The following is an 18,948-nucleotide window of genomic DNA, read 5'->3' as shown; positions in this document are numbered from 1 at the left end:
ATTAGTCTTCCTTCTGTTCCCACTTAGTCTTCCCCACCTCAATGACGGTAACTCAGTCCAGTTGCTCAGGCCATAAAGCTCAAGGTGACCCCCACTGCCGTCTTTTCTTTTTCTCACATCCAATCCAACAAATCCTGTGGAGTCTTTTTTTTTTTTTTTTTGAGGAACATTAGCCCTGAGCTAACTGCTGCCAATCCTCCTCTTTTTTTTTGCTGAGGAAGGCTGGCCCTGAGCTAACATCCATGCCCATCTTCCTCTACTTTTTATGTGGGACACCTACCACAGCATGGCTTGCCAAGCAGTGCCATGTCCGCACCCAGGATCCAAACTGGCGAACCCCAGGCCGCCGAAGCAGAATGTGTGTACTTAACTGCTGCACCACTGGGCCAGCCTCCAAATCCTGTTGATTCTATCTTCAAAACATATCCAGAGTCCAACCCCTTTTCACTCTCGATTACGGCAATGGTCTCCACTATTCTCCCTGCTTCTGCCTTTATCCCCATAGTCTGTTCCCACAGCAGCCAGATCACGTCACTGCTCTGCTCAAAATCCTCGTATGGCTTCCATCCTCAGTGCAAAAGCCAAAGTCCTTGCAGTGGTTACAAGGCCCTGTGAGATCTGACCCCCGCTCTCTCTCAGATTTCTTCTCCTACTTCCTCCTCATTCACTCTTTTTCAGCATGTGGGCCTCAGAACTGTTCCTTGAGCATACCAAGGATACTTCTGCCACAGGGCCTTTGCCCATGCTGCTCCCTCTGCCTGCCACACTCCTCCCTCAGATAGCCACAGGGCCCCCTCAGTCATGTCCTTCAAATCTTGGTTCTCCTTCCTTTGAGGCCCTCCCTGACCTCCCTATTGAAAGCTGCACCCCATCACGCACTACTTTCCAAATTCCTCACTCTGCTTTACTTTTCACCTTAGCACTTCTCACCTCCTAATGTAATATATAATTTACTGTTTATTATGTTTATTGTTCTCCCCTCCTACTCTGCCACCCCCAGCCCTGCCGTGTCAGTCAGCACAAGGAAGGTAGAGAGTTTTGTTCCAGAGTCTGGAACAGGGCCTGGCATGTAGCAGATGATCAACAGATATCTGTTGAATGAATGAATGACCAACTTGCTTGGTTGGATCAGCCCATCCAAGTCCCTCCTTTTCCTTCTCTTCTCTCTCCTGATGCAAATCTGCCCTGGGGACGCTCTCAGGTTCTTTGTTCCCAGACCCCCAGGCTCACACCAGTTAATTTCCCACCTCAACTAGTGCCTGAAACTCCCTTTCAATCTGCACTTTGGGTTAACGTTTACATACGAAAAGCCTCACATTTGTGTTTATCATCTGCCTGCCCCCGGGCCAGCCAGGTGCACAGGAGAGTAACAATATCACCCCCAGAGCCTCTGAGGAAGGGGCCTGAGCACCCCCAGAGCCTCTGAGGAAGAGGCCTGGGGGTTCTTTCTGCATAAATTTCTGTGGACCAAAACTTGGGTTCCTTCATTCATTCATAGGCAGATCCAGGTTTCAGGAGGCTGAAGGGTGTACAGGTGAGGAGGCCTTCTTTAAGAAAAAAACCCTCATAATATTATAAGCACAAAATTAGGTACCTAAGTTAGTATTTATTTAAAGATTTTATTTTTCCTTCTTCTCCCCAAAGCCCCCCCCCGTATATAGTTGTATATTTTTAGTTGTGGGTCCTTCTAGTTGTGGCATGTGGGATGCCGCCCCAGCATGGCCTGATGAGTTGTGCCATGTCCGTGCCCAGGATCTGAACCAGCAAAACCTGGGGCCGCTGAAGCAGAGCACACGAACCCAACCACCTGGCCATGGGGCCGGCCCCAGTATTTATTTAGAATGAGAAAATGAATTACTACAAACCACAAATTTTAAAAAAACTAACCAATACCATAAACACTAGAAAAATTCATAAAAATATTATTTTTATTAATTAATGGTGTTGACACTTTTCTCTAATCCTTTTGTTTCGTGCATTTTTAGGTTGCAAACTCTTAATATGACAATGATTTTATAATATTCTCTATCAAGAGAACAGAAAGGTTATTTAGTCTTTTTCTAGCACAGTTGATCAAAACTTGTTGATTATCATTAACAGTTTAGAAAAGTTTCCTTCTCATTTTTGATGAGTAAATTTTTATTATTTTATATATATTAAAATTGTAAAATATATTTTTGTATTAAAAATGAGTAAATTTTTAGATAGTCAAATTTGGGAAATCCCCTAACAAATTCCTTTCCTGTATAAGCTGAATAATTTTAGGGCATTTTGCATGTTCTTGTGCAGTGACTAATCTTTGAATTGATGAGACTCATTAACCAGTTGAATATGGATGTCCTCATAGTAATGGCATGTTGTAAGTTTTATGTTATTTTCATCAATATTTGTCTGTTGTGTCAAACAGCAACAGTTTTAAGCACAGGAATTCTGATAAATTTTATTTCACTAGATTATCATAAAAAAGAGAAGCGTATGGTGCATTTGTATGTATATGTATGTTTGCATGTTCTACACTGCCACAGCATGGTTTGATGAGCAGTGTGTATGTCCACACCCAGGATCCGAACCAGCAAACTCCAGGCCACCAAAGCAGAGCTCACAAACTTAACTACTCAGTCACGGGCCTAGTCCCCCCCAAATATTTTCTTGACAGGAGAGCACTTCTGTTTTGGCTACACGGTGATGAGAACTGAATCATCTGCTTCCCATTTTATATATCAAATGAATGGAAGAATTTTGGAGCCAGATGCCACAGGATTTGTTCATATCACAACAAGACCTCTGACCTTGCAATTTTACATCACAACATTGGGCAGCATCAGTACTTCAGAAACCATTACTACACTGAGAAGGGTAGCAATAATTTAACCATACACGGGAGTTACTACCACCACATAAACATATCTCCCTAAACCCAAACTAAATATATCCCCAATTCAACTTCCTCTTAGTAACTAAATTCCCAAAATGCCCATGGCTATGCCCATGTCACCCAACAGGAGGGAAAGTAGGATGGAAGGAAAGTCAGAGTGGAAAGAGACAGAAAATTTAACCAGTTACAGTTAAAATATCTTACATTTGTAAATTTTCAAAAACATATGACCATGTGAACATATTGTTAGGGCCCCGTCCACGGTCTTATGAGGGGCTTGTGTTAACAGGTCTGAATTTAAGCTTCATTAGTTTCTTGGTAAATACCCTGTGGGACGTGGGATAATGACCCCCCCCAAAGATGTTCACATCCTGATCCCTGGCACCTGTGAATATGTTATCTTCCCAGGTAAAGGGGACTTTGCAGATATGCTTAAATTAAAGATCTTGTGATGGTAGATTATCCTGGATTATCTGGGTCAGCCCAGTGAGATCGCAAGGATCCTTATTTGTGAAAGAGGGAGAGTCAGAGCTGGAGAAGGAGATGTGACGATGGAAGCACTCAGAGCAATACCGTATGAGGAAGACTCAATCATCCATTGCTGGCTTTGAAGGTGGGAAGGAGCTATGACTCAATGAATGTGGGCAGCCTCTAGAAGCTGGAAAAGCCAAGGAAACCAGTTCTCCCTTACAGCTTCCTTGGCAAGAACGTAACCCTGCCAAAACCTTGATTTTAGCCCAGTGAGACCTGTTTTGGACTTCTGATCTCCAGAACTGTAGGAAAATAAATTTGTGTTGTCTTAAGTCACCAAGTTTGTGGTAATCTGTTGAAAGCAGCAACAGAAAACTAATATAATACCCTTCTGCTTTCATTCATTCAACAAAACTACATTGAATACCTTCTACTTGCTAGGTAATAGGAATAAGAGATCCTGGAGTGGACAACCAAACAAAGACCCTGTCCTCGTGGAGTTTATAGTCTAGTGGGAGAAAACAGATAATGAGCAAACAAATAAAAATGTAATATGTCAGGTGGTGTTCAGTGCTGTGAAGTCCGAAGCAGGGTGAGAGGGCTAGAAACTGATGGAACTCGGGTTTTTGGAAGGGGATGGGGTAGTGGGCTCTAGATGATCAGGGAAGGCCTCTCCAATAAAGTGACATTTGAGCAGACACCTGAAGTGAGTCACGTGGGTCTCTAGGGGAGATCCACATTTTACACAGACCATTTTACACAGAAGGAAGAGCAAGTGCAAAGGCCTTGAGATAGGAAGGCACTTAGCATGTTTAAGGAACAGCAAAGACGCTATGGTAGCTGAACAGGGTGAATGAGGGGGAGAGAAGAAGACAGTGAGATTACAGACATGGGAGAGACAAGAGGGCCGAATCATTTGGGGTCGTCTGCCATAGTTAGGATTTTAACTTCTATTCTGAATGAAATGTGAAGTCCCTGGAACCTTTTGAGCAGAGGTGTGGTGGGACTTGACTTAACCTCTGAAAGGCTCGCTCTGCCTGCTGGTTGGAGAATGCAGTGGAGGGGAGCAAGGATGCAAGCAGGGAGGCCAGCAAGGAGGCTCCTGTAGTAATCCAGGCAAGACAGCATGGAGCTTGTCCCAGTGTAGTAGCGATGGAGGTGATAAGTATGGGAGTCTGGATATATTTTGAAGTTAATGATATACTATTTTCTGAAGGATTAGATGTGAGTGTAAGAAAAAGGGAGAAGTTGAGGAACTCCAAGGTTTTGGGCCTGAGCAATCGGAAGAATGGAGTTGACATTTACAGAGATGAAGATTGTCAGAGGAGAAGGTATAGTGAGGAAGACCAGTGTTTCAGTAAAGCAAAACAAAACCGATTAGTCAAGTGGCTGAGGTTATCTGATAAGCCATCTGGGGCGGGAGGGTTCAAGACAGCCTCCCCTACATGGCCGGAGCCAGGGCTAGCCTAGACTTCTTTGCCATGGTGGTCTCAGGGTTCCAGGAGTGGGAGGGTGAAAGCTGCAAAGCCTCTTAAGGCCTAGGCTCTGGAATTCACACCCCATCACTTTCTGTTGGTCAAAGCAAGACACAGCCCAGCCCAGGTTCAAGGGGGTGAAGAAATGCATGCTTACACTGCAAAAGGGCATGGACACAAAGGAAGTATGATTCATTGGGACTATTATTATAACAATTACCACAACCAGGAATTCGTCTGTGGTCATGTTAAGTTTGAGATGCCTCATAGACATCCAGCTGGAGATGTCGAGTAGGCAGTTGGATACATGAGTTTGGAATAGAGGACAGGGGTTCAGACTAGAGATATAAATTTGGGAATAATCCTATAGCAATTAAATCCATGAAAATGCAGGAGATAACCAAGGGAGGGAGTGTAGATAGAGAAAATGTTTAAGCACTGAGCCCTCATGCATTTCAACTTTGAGAGGTTAAACAGATGAAGAGAAAACAACAAAGCAGACTGAGGAGGTAGGAGGAAATGGAGGAGAGAGTGCTATCCTGGAATTAAGGAAAGAAAGTTCTGTAGGGAGCAAGGAGTGATCAGCGTGAGAGTTAAATTCTACCGCTGATAGGTTGAGCAAGATAGGACTGATAAATGACCATTCAGTTTCCTAAAGTGGAAATCGCTGGTGAGCTTTATTAAGAGACATTTTGGTAGACTGTTGGGGCAAAAGTTTGATTAGAGTTGGTATGAGAAAGAATGGTGGAGAGAAACTGCAGACACATGTTCAGACAAGCTGTTCAGGAGTTCTGCGGGGATGGGGAGCAGGGTAACAGCAAGAGAGAGATGTGTGATCAAGACAGGAATTTTCCCCCAACATTTTATTAATGAAAATTTTCAAACACACCAAAAAGTTGATAGAATTTTATAGTGAACACATAGACCCACCACCTGGATTCTAGTACCAACATTTTACCATACTTGCCTTACCACATGAATGTCCATTTATCTATCCATTGCTAAGATAGGGTTTTGTTTATTTAACATTGATAAATTACGGCATAACTGAAGGTTGACGGGAAAGTTCAGTGGGTGGAGGGGTGATGATGCAGGAGAAAGGGAGGAGGGGTTATCGACACTATGGGTCTGGTGGGAAAGAGGGATTGGGCTCTAGTGCTAAACAAGGGGCTGGTCTTAAAAAAGGAGCACAGACAGTCATTGTTACAGGAATGAAGGTGGAGCACACGGCCATAGGTGCCAAGACTTGGGGGCATGCTCATGTGTGAGACTGCGGAAGCTCTTTTCTGATGAAATCATCAGCTGAGAGTGAGCACAGCGGGTGGAGGAAGTGTTGTAAATTAGAAGAGGGAGGAAAAGGTATGAAACAATCTAGGAAAGTGGGAAAGTGAATGGTCTAAGAAATGCAGGAAGACTGCCAAGCAACCTGGGGGGTCCATCTGAAGTGAATGGTCAGGCATTTGAGACAAATTAATATGGTCTAAGTTTTCCCCAGTCCTGATCTGCTGCATGGGTGCAGGTGCAGAGTTGAAGAGTTGGATTTAATGATATTTTCCAGGTGAGTAGAGCAGAAGGGCAAGGAAGTTGAGATCTATAAAGGAGTATAAGGAGGTCTATAATAATGGACCATGGAATTTAGCCCATACAAAGAGGGAAGTGCCATGTCCAAACCTAGAATCTGAACTGGCGAACCCCGGGCTGCCAAAGTGGAATGTGTGAACTTAACTGCTGCACCACCGGGCTGGCCCCAACTTTTTCTTATTCTTAATTGATCTACAGATAACAGTTTGTTCAAAATAATAAATAGCAACAATGTATTTGACTATGTATGCTTACATATATATGCTTATGTGTAAGTCAAATGAATGACAACAGTGACAAGGGATGGGAAATCAATAGAGAAAATCAATGAAACCTGGTTCTTTGAAAAGATCAATAAAATCAATAAGACTCTAGCCAGGATATAACTAAGAAAAAAAGAGAGAGGATACACATTACCATATCAGAAATGAAAGAGGGGACATCACTACAGATCCTATGGACATTAAAAGGATAATCAGGGGCTGGCCCCATGGCCGAGTGGTTAAGTTCGCACACTCAGCTTTGGGGGCTCAGGATTTCGCCAGTTCAGATCCTGGGCACGAACATGGCACCACTCATCAAGGCATGCCAAGGTGGTGTCCCCCATGCCACAAATAGAAAGACCCACAACTAAAAATATACAACTATGTACCAGGGGGCTTTGGGGAGAAAAAGGAAAAATAAAATCTTAAAAAAAAAAAAAGATAATCAAGGAATACTATTAACAACACTATGTCCCCAAATATGATAACCTAGATGAAACAGACCAACTCCCTGAAAGACACACTCTGCCAAAACTCACACAAGAAGAAATAGACAATCTGAATAGGCCTATATCAATCAAAGAAATTGAATCAAAATTGATAACTTTCAAAAACAGAAAGCATCAGACCCAGATGGGTTTACGGGTGAATTCTACCAAACATTTAAGGAAGAAAATATACCAATTCACTACAATCTCTTTCAGAAGATAGAAACAAAGAGAATACTTCCTAACTCATTCTACAAGGCTAGTATTACCCTAATACCCAATCAGACAAAGATATTACAAGAAAAGAAAACTACAGACCAATATCTCCCATGAACATAGATGCAAAAATCCTCAACAAAACATTACCAAATTGAGTCCAACAATGTGTAAGAACTGTACATCATAACCAATTGGGATTTATCCCAGGTATGCAAGGCTGGTTCGACATTTGAAAATCAATTAATGTAATCCATCACATCAACAGGCTAAAGAAAAAAAATCACATGATCATATCAATAGATGCAGAAAAAGCATTTGACAAAGTTCAACATCCACTCATGATAAAAATTCTCAGTAAGATAGGAATAGAGGGGAACTTCTTCAACTGAGTAAGTAGTATCTACAAAACACCTGCAGCTAACATCATACTTAATGGTAAGAAACTTGAAGCTTTCCCACTAAGATCAGAAACAAGGCAAGGAGTCCCCTCTTAGCGCTGCTTTTCAACATCATACTGGAAGTCCTAACTAATGCAACAAGACAAGAGAAGGAAATAAAAAGGACACACGGTGGGAAGGAAGAAATAAAATTGCCTTTGTTTGGAGATGATATGATTGTCTATATAGAAAATCAGAAAGAATCAACAAAAAAATTCTGGAACTAATATGTGATTTTAGCAAGGTTGCAGGATACAAGGTTAATGTAAAAAAAGTTAACTGCTTTCCTATACATCAGCAATGAACAAGTGGAATTTGAAATTAGAAACACAATAGCATTTACATTAGTACTCCACAAAGTGAAATACTGAGATATAAATCTAACAAAATAAGTACAAGATCTATATCAAAAAAACTACAAAATTCTGATGAAAGAAATCAAAGAACTAAATAAAGGAGAAATATTCCATGTTCATGGATTGGAAGACTCAATATTCTCAAGGTGTTAGTTCTTCCCAACTTGATCTATAGATTCAATGCAATCCCAATCAAAATCCTAGCAAGTTATTCTGTGAATACTGATAAACTGATTCTAAAGTTTATATGGAGAGGCAAAAGACCCAGAATAGCCAACACAATGTTGCAGGAGAAGAACAAAGTTGGAGGACTGACACTACCTGACTTCAAGACTTAACGTTAACCTACAGTAATCAAGATAGTGTGGTATTAGAAAAGCACGGACAAATAGATCAGTAGGAAAGAGCAGAGAGTCCAGAAATAAACCCATGTAAATATAGTCAACTGATCTTTGACAAAGGAGCAAAGGCAACACAATGGAGAAAAGAATAGTCTTTTTTTTTTATTTTTTAAAGATTTTATTTTTTCCTTTTTCTCCCCAAAGCCCCCCGGTACATAGTTGTGTATTCTTCATTGTGGGTTCTTCTAGTTGTGGCATGTGGGACGCTGCCTCGGCGTGGTCTGATGAGCAGTGCCATGTCCGCGCCCAGGATTCGAACTAACGAAACACTGGGCCACCTGCAGCGGAGCCCGCGAACTTAACCACTCGGCCACGGGGCCAGGCCGAAAAGAATAGTCTTTTTAACGAATGGTGCTAGTACAATTGGACATCCATATGCAAAAAAAATGATTATAGGGGCCAGTCCCACGGCCTAGTGGTTAAGTTTGGTGTGCTCTGCTTCAGTGGCCTGGGTTCGGTTCCCAGGTGTGGACCTACACCACTTGTTGGCGGCCATGCTGAGGCAGTGATCCAAGTACAAAATAGAGGAATACTGGCACAGATGTTAGCTCAGGCCAAATTTGCCTCAGCCGCTCCCCCCCCCCCTCAAAAATATATATATAGACACAGATCTTATACCCTTCACAAAAATTAACTCAAAATGGATCACAGGGGGCTGGCCCGGTGATGCAGCAGTTAAATGCACATGTTCTGCTTTGGCGGCCCGGGGTTCGCTGATTCAGATCCCAGGTATGGACGTGGCACCACGTAGCAAGCCATGCTGTGGTATGCATCCCACGTATAAAGTAAAGGAAGATGGGCACGGATGTTAGCTCAGGGCCAGTCTTCCTCAGCAAAAAGAGGAGGATTGGCAGCAGTTAGCTCAGGGCTAATCTTCCTCAAAAAAAAAAAATGGATCACAGACCTAAAGGTAAAATGCAAATCTATAAAACTAATAGAAGATAACATAGGAGAAAATCTAGATGACCTTGGGTTTGGCAATGACTTTTATTTTTATTTATTACTTTTGAGGAAGACTGGCCCTGAGCTAACATCCGTGCCCATCTTCCTCTACTTTATATGTGGGACGCCTACCACAGCATGGCTTGCCAAGCAGTGCCATGTCCAAACCTGGGATCCGAATCAGCAAACCCCGGGCCGCTGAAACGGAACGTGTGAACTTAACTGATGCACCACCGGGCTGGCCCCTGCAATGACTTTTTAGATACAACACCAAAGGCATTATCCATGAAAGAAAGAATAAGCTGACTTCATTAAAACTAAAAACTTCTGCTCTGTGAAAGACAACTTCAAGAAAATGAAAAGACAACTCAGACTGTATTCGCAAAAGATATACATCTGCTAAAGGACTGTTATCCAAAATATACAAAAAAACTTGAAAAATTCAGCAACAAGAAAACAAACAATCCAACTGAGAAATGGGCAAAAGACCTGAGAAGAAGATACACAAGTGGAAAATAAGCATACGAGAAGATGCTCCACACGACATGTCATCAGGGAAATGCAAATTAAAACGACAATGAGATACCACTACACACCTATTAGAATGGCCAAAGTCCAGAATGCTGATAATGCCAAATGCTGGCAAGGATGTGGACAACAAGGACTCTCATTCATTGTGGGTGGAACTCTAACAGCAAGGGAGACTGGGAAGTGTAGGGTTTAGCTTTCCTACATCTCCCACTAGAAGAAGGTGGAATGAGCCAGGTTGAGAGTCAATCCACAGCATTTACTACACCCACCGTGGGGGTGGTACCAAATGACACTCCCAGCAACACACGATCCCATCAACTCTTTGAGCTTTACCAATCCAATCCATGAAAAACAGTCCCTTGTTGTTTTAATTGGCATTTCTCTCATCATAGGAAAGACTCAACATCCTCTTTTACAGACCATTACGATGTGCATCTCTGGGAATAGAATTTGATGTGAGTGCTGCCCCCAGAGTTGTGCAACATGGTGGCCCTGTAATATGGTTACATGCTATTTGAATTTCCTTTATGTCCTCTGCCCATATGTTGACTTTTTTTCCCCCTAGATATATTTAACTGGAAGCATACATGGGGCCTGAGCATACTGCATCTTCAGTGCTACTGTTTTCCAAACCTACACCTTACTTAGTGTGATGGTTAATTTTGTGTCAACATGACTGGGCTAAGGGATGCCCAGATAGCTGGTAAAACATCATTTCTGAGTGTGTCTGCGAGGGCGCTTCTGGAAGCGATTAGCATTTGACTCAGGAGACTGAGTAAAGAAGATAGCCTTCGCCAGTGCTGGTGGACATCATCCAATCCACTGAGGGCCTGCCTGGAACAAAAAGGCAGAGAAAGGGTGAATTTGTTTTCTTCTGGAGCTGGGACATCCATCTTCCGCCCTCGGACACTGGCACTCCTGGTTCTCCGGCCTTAAGACTCGGACTGGGACTTACACCATTGCCCCTCCCTATTTCTCAGGACTTGGGGTTTGGATTGGAACTCCATCACTGGCTTTCCTGGGCCTCTAGCTTGCAGGCAGTGCACTGTGGGACTTCTCAGCCTTCACAATCCTGTGAGCCAATCCCTCGTAACAAGTCTCATTCTATATATCTAATAGCTATTCTATTGCTTCTGTTTCTCTAAAGAATCCTGACTAATACACCTAGTAACCCAATGACTTTTTTCGCTTTGGGTATTCTCCCTCCCAGGAGATGGTCCCAGTGAAGGGTAGGGAGGAACAACCTCAACTTGAAATGTCACAAGCATTTCAAGTTCTGAAGCTCTAAAACTTTGAAATTGAGTTGTATTCAAAGTGCTCCCCCCATGCCAGTTTACACAAAACTCTAGTTTGCCTCCTGCCTACTGCAGATTTAATTATGAATCATTCTGGATGGATGGATGAGGACATAGCGTGCCTAGTGAGCTGGGTGGCCATTCCTGCCTGCTGGGCTTGCGTTCTTGTGGTTTATAATGTCTTCTCGGGTGAATAATAACCTTGTGTTCATGCCAAGCCTTCTGGTCTTTGTCGACGACTTATAGAGGCTGGAAGCCTGAGATCTCAAATTCAACAGCAAGCCTTTTAAGCTTGGTCAATCAATCAGTCCACATAGTCTGAGCCACAGAAAGTATAAGCTGCTGATGCAGAAGGACCCAAGTACCCAGAGGAACACACCACTGGCCTGAAAGTGTGGGGATGAATTTTTTTCTCTTGAAAATGCCCAGTTGCTAGGGCGCTTCAGGTCCTCAGTGGCAGGACCAGCTAGCAAAGAGTGCACTTACACACCTTCCTCTAAGCCCTGATCTGATGCTCCAAATTCCATCACTAGACATTCATTCTTTTAGCTTAAATCTTCCCCCAGTAACCCAGCACTCCCTCCTGACTTGTTGATTATTTTCCACTTGGTCAGGCTCAAAGTGTCCTGGTCTTTTTTTTTTTTTTTTCAGTTTTCCCTTCTGTAGTCCAATTTTTTAATTTAATTATTTTATTGAGGTCATATTGGCTTACAACATTGTGTAAATTTCAGGTGTACATTATTAAATATAAGTTTCTGCACAGACTGCATCCTGCTTACCCCCAGTAGTCATCCTAGTCATTGTTAATCCCTTCCTCTTTTCTTCCCCCTCCCCTCCCCCATCCATAATCATGAAACCTCTTTGATTATTTCTTCACAGCATCCCTGGGGAAGGGCTGATGGAGTCGTCAAGAGTATTGGTTGTACGACCTTTAGTAAGTGATTCAAACTTTCTGTGAGCGTCAGTTTCCTCATCTGTAAAGTGGAGCTAACAACATCCTACATCACAGGGTTTTTTGTAAGCATAAAAAATAGTACACAATTTTATTAAGAAAACACACATTCATGCACAACACCATTTACCCCAGAAGCCTCTTCAGCTGACTAGTGTCAAGTCCAGTGATTTATAAGATTCTTCACATATATTATATTTTGAAATACACACAAATAATGCATGGTTATATAAAAATGAGTTCATATTCCATATTTAAAAAAAAGAAATATGATCCGAGTTGGTCCTTTCCTTTCTGTTCCCTCCTCCAGGACCCTAGTTCAGGTCCTTATTCATTTCTGCAACAGCTTCTTAACTGTCCTTCCGTAACCGGCCCCGCTTGCCCCACCCCACCTGCAGTTTCTCTCTGTCCAAACGTCCTCCTCCTCGCTGCTGCTGCTCAGGTTAATTTTTCTAAAACACTCTTCAGATTAAGACCTCCTCATGCTCAAAAACCTTCAATGGCTGCCGTTGCCTTTGAGTATTGAGTGCAAACTCTTTAGCCTGGCAATGAAGGCTCTCCTGAACTGACCCAAACCTAGTTCAGTTCAACAAGCATTTCCCAAGTGCCCACTGTGTGCCAGCCTCAGGCTTGGCTCAGGGATGTGTATTCAGCAATGATTAAGACTTAGTCTCCTCCGCTAGCTAGTGGGGAGACAGACAAATGAACAGACATTTTCTATAATGCACAGTAGACACTAGTATAAAGGTAACCCATGGAGCTATGGGATCTTGAGAAAGCATCCACCTTTTTGGTCATAGCCTCATCTCATCTCATCTAAATCTTCCCCGTTCTGTGTTCTGCACCTATCATGGCGACTCTATCTTTACCCCTAGGTGGGTAGGGCCTAGTGACTCAGATAACAATATCGAAAAAGTGCCAGCTGCCCATTATTGCATTCTTTTCTCGGGCTATTGCCAAGACTGCATCCCCTTCAAGGGCTTCAACAGTAGAATGGATCAATCGATTGATACATTCACCCAGTGGAACACTGCACAGCATTGAGAATGAATGGGCTGCAGTGACTTGCAATAACGTGGTTGAATCTCACAGACATAATGTTGAGTGAAAGAATCCAGACACAGGAGAGTACACAGCATTATGATTCCATTTACATAAATTTAAGTATAGGCAAAACGAATTTATGGTGTTAGAAGTGAGGACACAAAAGTTTCATGAAACACTGCTTACTCTTACTATGTGTGACGTGTTCTATTGTTTCTTTTCTGTTCTACTTCCTTTTTTTTTTTTAAAGTGCTGGTTACTACCCATTGAATTGACCCGATATGGGATCAACACCCACAAGTTGAAAAACACGCTGCTCTAGCATCTCCATTAGAAAAAGGAAACTAACTAAGTAGCCCTCCTCCAACTCCATGTTTTCCTCAAGCTCCTGCCTCATGGCACACTTCCCCTTCACAAAAGAGCTTCTGCCCACCCTGCCACCCCTCATTCCTCCTTCTTTCTTCACCCCCCACTGGCTAATCTTGAGTATTCACTGCACTGAATCCACTCTGGCCACCAACAACCTACCAGAGGTCACTTCTCTGCCAGCTCTCACTTTGCTTCTTAGTGGCATTAACCTCCTCCTTTGGCATTGGTGATGGTTAATTTTATGTGTCGGCTTGGCTAGACCACAGTGCCCAGATATTGGGCCAAACATCGTTCTGGATGTTTCTGTGAGGGTGTTTTGGATGAGATTTACATTTAAATCGGTGGACATTGAGTAAAATAGATGGCCTTCCATAATTTGGGTGGGTCTCATCCAATCAGTTGAAGTCCTGAATAGAACAAATGGCTGACCTCCCCTGAGAAAAGAAGAAATTCTGTCAGCAGACTGCCTTTGGACTCCATCTGCAACACCGGCTCTTCCTAGTTTGCCAATAGAATGCCTTTGGACTTGAACTGCAACTTTTTCCTGAATCTCCAGCCAACTGGCCTCCCCTATCAGATTTTGGACCCACCGAGCCTCCACAATTGTGTGAGCCAGTTCCTTAAGATAAGTCTCTTTCTCTATACATTCACATCCTCTTGGTTCTGTTTCTCTGGAGAACACTGACTAATACAGCATCTAACTCTGTACCCCCGGTCTGCTCCTGATTCACTGGGCTCCGAGGAGATTCTTATTTACCTAATAAACATAAACAAGGTTTAGTAAAGAAACCAATATTTGTAAATTCAATTAGTATTATTGTTCTATCTCTTTAAAGAACTCATTTCCCCAAAATGCCACCCTCTGACTGACTGCTCAGTGCGGAAGTACCTCTATCATCAGGCTTCTGAATTGCCATCTTCTGCCCCAAGTGGGTTCACAAGGTAGCTTTCTGGACTCCACTTCTTGCTTCCCACATCCTGACTTGTTAATTGGCTGAATGCCTGCCACTTACTAGCTGTGAGATCCTGAGCAAATTATTTACCACTCTGTCTCAGTTTTCTCATCTGCAGGATGGGAACAATAGAAGTACCGACCAACCTCAAAAGGTTGTTGTAAGGATTAAGTTAAAATGCTCAGCACACAGTAAGCATTGAATAGATGCTTGCTAACTCAGTGTTCTTTCCTCTAAAATACTGGGGTCATCCCAACAGTCTCCCACCTTGTCCTCTCTTTAAATGGCTGTATTAGTTAGCTATTACTGTATAATAAATCATCTCAAAACTCAGTGGCTTGAAACAATTGCTCATGAGTCTGTGGGCCAGTGGGCAGTTCTGCTGATCTGAGCAGGCTTGGCTAATCTCGACTGGGCTCACTGTTGTATCTACAGTCAGCCAGCAGGTCAGTTGGTGGCCTGCAGGTCTAGTATGGCCTCATTCACATGCCTGGCAGTTGGCTGGCTTTTGACTGGGCAAGAGGGGTGACTGGGCCATGATACTCCAGCGGTCTAGCCTGGGCTTGTTTTTTTTTGGGGTTTTTTTTGCTGAGGAAGTTCAACCTGAGCTAACATCCATTACTAATCTTCCTCTTTTTGCTTGAGTAGGATTCACCCTGAGCTAACATCTGCGCCAATCTTCCTCTATTTTGTATGTGGGTCACTGGCACAGCATGGTTGCTGACAAGCAGTGTAGGTCTGCAACCAGCATCTGAACCTGGGCTGCCAAAGTGGAGTGTGTTGAACTTAACCATTAGGCCACGGGGCCGGCCTCCTGGGCTTGTTTTCATGGAAAAGGCAGTGTGCCAAGAAAAAGAGCAGAAGCATGCAAGGCTTCTGGGGGCCTAGGTGTGGTACACCGTCACTTCTGCTGCATTCTATTGGCCAAAGTAAGGCCGGCCTGGATTCAAGGGCTGGGGAAATCGAGTCCATCCTTTAGATGGAGGAGCTGCAAAGTCATATTATAGAGGGCGAGGATACGGGGAGGGATGAGGGTGGCCAGTTTTGATATCAAATATCATTAGAGCATTGGGCCTGCTGTGGGGACTTCAGGACACACTTGTCAGCTGAGGAAGCAGAAGCATCACCTCTCAGCTTTGAGGCCAGCTGAGCTTCGTTTCCTCACAGGATTGTTGTGAAGATCCAACAAGGTAATGCATGGAAGGGGCTGAGCACACAGCGTACCTGGCACATACAGAGGGAATATTCAACAATTAGAGCTCATATCACTTAGCGCACAAGGCCCATCCTGGGCTCTGCTGAAGCCTGCCTCTGCTTCCCAAGGCTGAGAAGGAGGTGGAAACCAGGCCAAGCAGGAGCGTGATTTCAGATGGGGAACCATGAAATGGCAATTATAGAGTATGAGCTTAATTACAGTTCTTTGGGAAAAGACGTGAGGAATGCGATCTGGTGGGCAGAGGGGAGGGGGCTGGGGGCCAGAGGAGGGGGGAGGTGGAGGGGAGAGTCAGACCGAGGCCCAAGATGGAGAAGCTGAGCCATTGGAAAGAGTCTCCCCTCATCCCCTAAAAAAATGTTAGTAACATTTTTATCTGACGTTTTGTCATTGCTGTGATTACAAAATTACTCTGTGTTCACTTTATGGAGTTTAAAAAATACATAGACTGTTTCACTGATAATCCCACCAGCCAGATATGATAATGACTGGTATTTACATAAGCCTCAGTGTGTGCCAGCACTGTCACAAATGCTTTATACTCCTGTGACTCATGTGACGACTCCATGAGTAGGCATTGCTATTTCCCATTGCACAGGGAGGGGAGGAAATAGGGCCACAGGGAACCTAAGTGACCTGCCCACGGTGTCACATCTAGTAAACAGTAGAGTCTGGATTCAAATCCAAGCTACCTGTACTAGAGGCCTTGCATGTCATCAGGGAGTCTCAGCACCACGTGGACACAGCTGATGCTTGGTATAGTTCCCTTCATATTTGTTTTTCACTTTCAGGAAAGTATACTGCTATTTTATGACTTTTTAAAAGGCTATTTGGAAAATTAGTACTTGTCTTTCTCCAATTTTATTTTTTAGTACTATTCCCAGAAGAGTTTAAGTTTGTGTGTCTGTCTTTCCCTCCTCCTCTTTTTTGATAATTTATAATTTTAATATAATTCTAAACTCATAGAAAAGTTGCAAGAATAGTACAAGCAACTACCAGAAAGCATTTACCTATATTAACCAGTTGTTTACCATTTGCTTTATCATCTTCCCTCTCCATATAAATAATTATGTGTGTGTGTACATTTTTCTGAACAATCTGAGATTAAATTGGAAACACCATGCCCTTTAACCCCTAAATACTTCAGTGTGTATTTCATCAGAGCAAAGACATTTCCATACATAACCACTGTACAACTAGCGAACTCAGAACATTTAACATTGCAACAATACTATAATCTATAGTCCATATTTAAATTAATCAATTAGCTGTGTGTAATTTTTTTTTCCCAGTTCAGGATCTAATCATTTCAGCTTCCTTTAAACTGGTAAAGTGTCTCAATATTTCCTTGTGTTTCTTGAGCTTGACATTTTCAATGATGTAGGCCAGTTATTTTATAAAATGCCCCTCAACATAACAAAGGCCATATATGACAAGCCCTCAGCTAATATACTCAATGGTGAAAAGCTGAAAGCTTTTCCTTTAAGATCAGGAATAAGACCAGGATGCCCACTCTCACCCTTTTTATTCAGAACAGTATTGGAAGTTCTAGCCAGAGCACTTAGGCAAGAAAAAAAAATAAAAGGCATCCAAATTGGAAAAGAAGAAGTAAAACTCTCATTGTTTGCAGATGACATGATACTATATATAGAAAACTCTAAAGACTCAAAACAAAAAACTCTTAGAACTAACATATGAATTCAGTGAAGTTGCAGGATAAAAAATCGATCACAAAAATCTGTTGCATTTCTATACGCTAATAACTATCAGAAAGAGAAATTAAGAAAACAATCCCATTTACAATTACATCCAAAGAATAAAATGCCTAGGAGTAAATTTTACCAAGGAGGTGAGGGATCTGTATGTTGAAAACTACAAGACATTCATGAAGGCAGTTGAAGAAGACATAAATGAAAAGATAGTCTGTGCTCATGGATTGGAAGAATTAACACTGTTAAAATGTCCACACTGCCCAAAGCAATATACAGATGCAATGCAATACCTATAAAAATTCCAATAGGATTTTTCACAGATACAGAACAAACAATTCTAAAATTTGTATGGAACCATAAAAGACCCCGAATAATTCAGCCAAAGCAAAACTGAGAAAGAAGAGCAAAGCTGGAGCCATCACAATCCCTGATTTCAAGTTATATTACAAAGTTATCGTAATTAAAACAGTATGGTATTGGCATAAAGACAGATCAATGGAACAGAATAGAGAGCCCAGAAGTAAACCTATGCATATATGATCAATTAATTTACAACAAAGGAGCCAAGAACATACAGTGGGGAAAGGATGGTCTCTTCAATTCAAATATAAGACCTGAAACCATGAAATGCCTAGAAGAAAATACAGACAGTAAGCTCCTTGACATAAGTCCTAGTGATGATTTTTTGAATCTGACACCAAAAGCAAAAACAACAAAAGCAAAAATAAACAAGTGAGACAACACCAAACTAAAAAGCTTCTGCACAGCAAAGGAAACCATCCACAAAATGAAAAGGCAACCTACTGAACGGGAGAAAATATTTGCAAATCATATATCTGAAAAGGGGAAAATATCCAAAATACATAAAGAACTCATACAAATCAATAGCAAAAACACAAACAATCTGATTAAAAAATGAGCAGAAGATCTGAATAGACATGTTTTCAAAGAAGACACACAGATGGTCAAAAGGTACGTGAAAAGATGCTCTACACAGCAATCATCAGGGAAATGTAAATCAAAACCACAATGGGGTATCACCTCACATCTCTTAGAATGGCTACTAGCAAAGAGACTATAAATACCAAGTTGGTGAGGATGTGGAGAAAAGGGAACCCTTGCACACTGTTGGTGGGAACATAAATTGGTGCAGCCACTATGGAAAACAGTATGAAGGTTCTTCAAAAAATTAAAAATATGGGGCTGGCCCAGTGGCGCAGCAGTTAAGTGCGCATGTTCTGCTTCGGCAGCCCGGGGTTCGCCTGTTCAGATCCCGGGTATGGACATGGCACCGCTTGGCAAGCCATGCTGTGGTAGGCGTCCCACATATAAAGTGGAGGAAGATGGGCACGGATGTTAGCTCAGGGCCAG

Source organism: Equus asinus, chromosome 28 (assembly GCF_041296235.1).
Source record: "Equus asinus isolate D_3611 breed Donkey chromosome 28, EquAss-T2T_v2, whole genome shotgun sequence".
In the NCBI taxonomy this organism is placed as follows: Eukaryota; Metazoa; Chordata; class Mammalia; order Perissodactyla; family Equidae; genus Equus; species Equus asinus.
This window is presented reverse-complemented; position numbering follows the sequence as displayed.